Below are 5,979 nucleotides of genomic sequence, written 5' to 3'. Positions count from 1 at the left end.
CTATCCTCTCACAAATCATTCTGTCTTTTCATCTGTAAATGTAAAACCCTCTTAACCCGCATGTTCATTACCTCCTCCCACTACAGATAACACCTCCTTTTTCAAGTGTGCTTATGTGGCCTTTTCTCCTGTCTTCTCTATACATACATAACACCTCTATGTAAAACACTTAGCTATCCTACTTGTTAATGTTTCCTTGAACATAGACTATTGTAATGATAAACTGTGACTTAGGACTAAGCTTTTTTTAATCTTTTTATAAAAAAGAAATACTTTCTTCTGGTTTCCAAAATGTAAAAACATGTACTCTTCCAAATGTATGAATTTATTACTGCAACTGCTATTGTTGTAAAATCTAACTTCATTTAAAGGGATCCAATTGATAATACAATCTAATTTGTAGGCAGCATGTTACAGAGCTATGTACAGTCTTCTTAGCTCCTCGTGCTCTACAAAATGGAGCCTGCGGATAAGATATCATTTCCATTCTACTTAGCTGTCTGGAGATTACATTACATTTTTCCGGAAACAAGTTCATATTGGCCATTTGCTTAACATTTTCACTATTAACTTAAAAACCGTAAATTGAAAGAATTAATTCATCATTAGAGGCCATTGGACATTTCTCTTCACACCACTGCAAGAAAGCACAATGCCACCTTTATATGACATTCTTTTTTAAACTATTACAACATTTTTATAGTACTGTAGTCATTTAATTTTTTAGAGATTCTTTAATTCAGACAAAGTGGTTGGTTTTACTTCTAAATCAAAAGTTTTGGAGTTGAGGACAATTGATTCCAAATGAAAGAAGCCTTAGAAGAAGCCTCTTCCCAGACGTGTTCAGTCTTATATGTTTCTCTAAGAACCCCATATATGTTTTTTTTACCTCCAGTATTAATTTGAAAAGAACAACACATTTCTTTAGTTTCTCTAGTCAAGGTATCTTTTCATGCCTTGACATAAACTGTGTCAATTGTGTCTCTATAGTATCTAGAACCGTCCTTTCGTTGTCATATTATCAATAATCATCAATACGTAGGTGGGAGTGTGAGCTGCAGAAAAATTCCCACCTTTTTCTATAACTGTGAAAAGTTAATTTATTACAGTTGTGTGAATAGGATGTATTACAGTGGTAGTGTACTGTATATATTACAGTGGCAATATAGTAGTTGTATTGCAGTGGGTATAACAGTTGTAGTATATGTATTACAGTTGTGTGAAACAGATGTTTTATTGGGGTAGTGTAGTGGATGTATTACAGTTGTGTGGATTGGATGTAATACAGAGGCAGTGTAGTGGACATATTACAGTGGCAGCATAGGGGATGTATGATAGTTATATAAATTGTATGTATTACAGTGGTAGTGTAGTGGATGTATTGCAGTGGGTATAACAGTGGTAGTGTAGTGTATGTATCAAAATAGGGGATGTACTACAGTGGATGTATTACTGTGGCAGAATGTTGGATGTGTAACTAGCAGTGTAGGGGATGTATTATTGTATGTATTACAGTAGCAGTATAGTGAATGCATTAAAGGGTCAGTGTAGCGGATGTATTACTGTGGCCACTGCGGGATGTCAATAATGTATCATCTTTAAGTGGACTTGCCCTGTGTGGCCTAGTTTAAACAGTTCCACAAAACTCACACAGACATCACTTACAGGTAGTAGCAAGCTACTGCCTTCTCTTTGATAGTTGAGTCTTTCCACACTGTGCCACTGAACATACATACCACAGTCACTTACTGTATTGTGCTCCCTGGATAACCACAATGTCCAATAATGTGTCAATGATTAGTTTATACTACACGCGTCTGTGCTGTACCCCACACACACATATAAAACAAATAATAAACACCTTTAATAAAAATGTTACAGTGACTCCTAAATATGTACTGTATATACTTTACACACTAAAAACAAATATATCCAATGCACCCTTAAAGAGAACCCGTCATGCAAAATAACCCCCCTAAACTAAATATATTTTCATAAACTGCCATTAGAGAGCATTGCCTCTATCCCTTCATTGTCCCTCTACATGCCTGTAAACCTAAGCAATGAGGTCCTAAAGCTGTATGCAAATGACCTGTGAAATGTCCAATGAAGCATTAGCATATTCAAGCTGTCCACTCTATTCATGAGTGGGAGGCACAGCCACACCCCCAGTGCATGACTGACAGCCTGTATAATGGAGTGAGGCTGTATAATGATGTGCTTCCTGGTGCTGGTGGCCACGCCCCCTGCAGCCTGTGTGTGCATGTGTGTGTTTAGGAGATTTACAGCAGCTCCAGGCAGCCATGTTACACCAGAACATGTCAGATTCATGTGTAGCTGATGTCTGTGTCCCTCACCTGTATATTAGGAGGATGCAGCATGTCAGCAGATGCAGCACAGATATCAGCAATACTTTACTATACATTACACACAGACATGAACAGGGGGAGGAGAGGGAAGGGGTAACAGGGGTGACATCACTGCCTCTGATCATGTGACCAGCCTCATTTACATGATAAAAAATAGATGATTTTACAATTAATAATGTATGAAATAACTAGATAAAGCCTGGGATGGGATTCTTGTGAGCTGCTCCAACAGGTAGTAGTGACAGGACAAATGACACAGACCTGATGACAGGTGTCCTTTAAATAAAAGTATATATGGTCTATATACAGCACATTCCTAAATAATTTAATCATATAAAGCACCTCCCAACAGTAGAAAAATATTCACCTAAAGAGTGCCCATAGTAAAGGTTTGTCCTGTACAAAGAAGGTTCAACGAATGTGCCATCTCCATACAGGTCAGGTATCTGTCATATTATACAGCAGACACCTGCAGCTAACTGCCAGGATTAGTGCTGGAAGTTAACCTGTTAGTTGCCATCATCAATGTAGATCATACCACATGAACATCAGCTTCACATTGGTGCGGTCTTATTGCTTCTAATCAGCAACCCAATGACATCATTAGGGTTTGGTGATTGATTGCCATAACACATGTGAGCCTCTTGGAGGTTCCTTTGGCTGCCAATCAACACTCTTTATCATAGCCTGCCTCCAAACGCTGCAATATAAGTGCTTTATATTCACAATATACTGCAATACAGTTATATTGCGGTATATTGCATGAGTAATCAGACCCCCCTAGTGTTCGAACACCTTAGGGAACCTAAAAAAAATAATTAAATAAAAATTTCTAAAAATTTTTTAAAAATATAAAAAAAAATTAAAAAGGAACAATTTTAATCACTTTTCTTTTCCTAGAACACATAACAACACAAATAAAAATAAACTTCTTTTTCGTCCATTCGGCAGCACACATACGGGATTCTTCCAATAGGTACAACTCAGAAGAGAACAGGTTAGCAAGCAGTAGTAGACAATTACAGCTGTACAGCTCTCCTGTCCTTACAGGGGTAATAGCTGAGGCTGTGGTGTGTGTGTCTTCCACCATGTACCTGGCGCATGAGATTGCTCCTGCATCTCCTACCTGTTGGGTCTTGTGGTTCATCACCCTGCGTGCCTCACCATCAGACGCCTGGATTGCCTCCTGCATAGGCCACAGCTCAGGCTGTATACCATAGCACTGCTGGTCTCTGGCCTGGAGGAGCCTGTGCATCTATCCTGTCCTTACTGGGGTAATAGCTGAGGGTGTGGTGTGTATCAGCCACCATGCACCCGGCACATGAGATCGCTCCTGCATCTCCCACCTGCTGGGCCTTGTGGTTCATCACCCAGCGTGCCTCACCATCGGACGCTTGGATCGCCTTCTGCATAGGCCGCAGCCCAGGTAAGAGCCTGTACAGCCATCCTGCCCTTACAGGGGTAATAATACAGACTGTGTTGAGTATCTACCACACATCACTGACACATAAGATCGCTCCTGCATCTCCCACCTGCTGGGCCTTGTGGTTCATCACCCAGCGTGCCTCACCATCGGACACCTGGATTGCCTTCTGCATAGGCCGCAGCCCAGGTAAGAGCCTGTACAGCCATCCTGCCCTTACAGGGGTAATAATACAGACTGTGTTGAGTATCTACCACACATCACTGACACATGAGATCACTCCTGCATCTCCCACCTGCTGGGCCTCGTGGTTCATCAACCCTGCGTGCCTCACCATCGGAAGCTTAGATAACCTCCTGCATAGGCCACAGCTCAGGTAAGAGCCTGTACAGCTATCCTGTCCTTACAGGGGTAATAGCTGAGGCTGAGGCTGAAGAAGTGATCAAGAAGGCAAGTGGGATCCTAGAGAGTAAACAGAAACGTTTATACAAATGATTGAAAGGTGGATTCTGCATAAATTCAAGGAAATAACAAACAAATCTAATGATTCATTATTTGAAAGGCAAGGTATGCAAAAGAATCATTTATAATAAGAAACTATCACGCTTACACTCATGATTAATGAATATTGGTTGGATTGTAAATATGTGATATTTTTCTGTCTATGTTGCTTCTGGAGTATTTTAATTTCTCCAACTGGGGATCAATACATTTTTTATCTCATCTTTCAACAATGGCAGAACTGTGGAATCAGGTGCCCCCTGCTTCTTGGTTCTTGTACCAATTGTCTTTAGTTATTGCCAAAACCTTCTGTCTTTGAAGGGCCTACAAGTTTTTGCCCCCCAGTCTACAGCAGTGTAGTTAAAACATGGTGAAGTACTTACCAAGGGAAACCTATTTGACTTATCATTAGTTCTCTACATTCTAATTTTCCTCACCAATGATCCCGCAGGATGGGCATGACATTCGTTTTCACACATAAAAATGCACTTTATATTGCTTCCCCATTCTTATTCCATTGTTTTCTATGAAATTAATCTATTCCTTTCCCTGTTTGATTTTTTGCATTTGCCAACAAATATTTATCTATAAAACCTATATTTATTTCTTTGGTCTCCTCCAGCCGGCTAACCACCAAGTGGACGGCATCTGATAAATTTTCCCCCTATATCTCTGAATACCACATAATTGATTTGGCTGCTTCTGTGCTGTTTCACATAATCTGGTCAGGCATGGGGCGTTCCCGCCCCGTGCCTGCGTACTTTTGAAAACCTTGCATTTGTTTGCTGGTTTTTACACAAAACTATGCCAGATTGGACCTGGCATAGTTTTGCTCGGCGGACACGCTGCCTGACGGATAAATCATTAGGCTTTGGTACCTGGTACCTTGGTATTTGTACCATTGTATTCATTTTTAAAGTATTTAACAAAAAATGTGTTTTAGGTCCCCTTGGCTGGACTTTTTAGGTTCTACTGAATATAATATGGTTGAATGAATCCTTACCCACTTGATGGTGTAGTGGAGACACTGGCCCTTTTCCCCTGCCATTCCGTTCCCCTATTTACCCTGTCAGTTCCCCCTGGTTTTCTTGATTTTTCTACCTTTTATGAGAAACTGTCTTTCCTTATCATTTGTTGTTCTCGAAGTCCCGATCTATTGTGCATAATTTTTATTATTAATGCAAAGGGAGAATTCATGTGTAGTTATCTCACACCTCTTGAGGCAAACCTATATGTCAACTCCTGTATGTTCCTTTAAAATGATTTAATTGTATGAATCCTGTCTCCTTTCATGATGTTTCAATAAACTTCATGTAATGCAAAAAAATAAAAATAAAAAATGAGTCTTCATGTGTCATTACAAATGATGCTTTTTTAAATGCCTGTATTTTTTGTCCAGCTGTCTGTAGCTCTGAATAGAATAATCTTATTCTATGTTTACAGACCTTTCCCCAATGTTTGTTCACACGTCCCTGTACACAAATCTTTTCCTGCAAGAATCCACTAATCCTCCTCCAGTCACTTTCTCACTTCCCTGCTAACTTTTTCAGTCTATGTTGGTTTAGAAAAAGGAATTGTAGAGATGTTCCTACTCATGCAGCCTTTAGTTAAGTGTGACAGGTAATTTCCAATTATTATTTTTATTATTCCTTAAAATTATTGTTATAAGCAAAGCATAGAAAGAGT

This window comes from Engystomops pustulosus, chromosome 1, assembly GCF_040894005.1.
Source record: "Engystomops pustulosus chromosome 1, aEngPut4.maternal, whole genome shotgun sequence".
NCBI lineage: Eukaryota > Metazoa > Chordata > Amphibia > Anura > Leptodactylidae > Engystomops > Engystomops pustulosus.
This window is presented reverse-complemented; position numbering follows the sequence as displayed.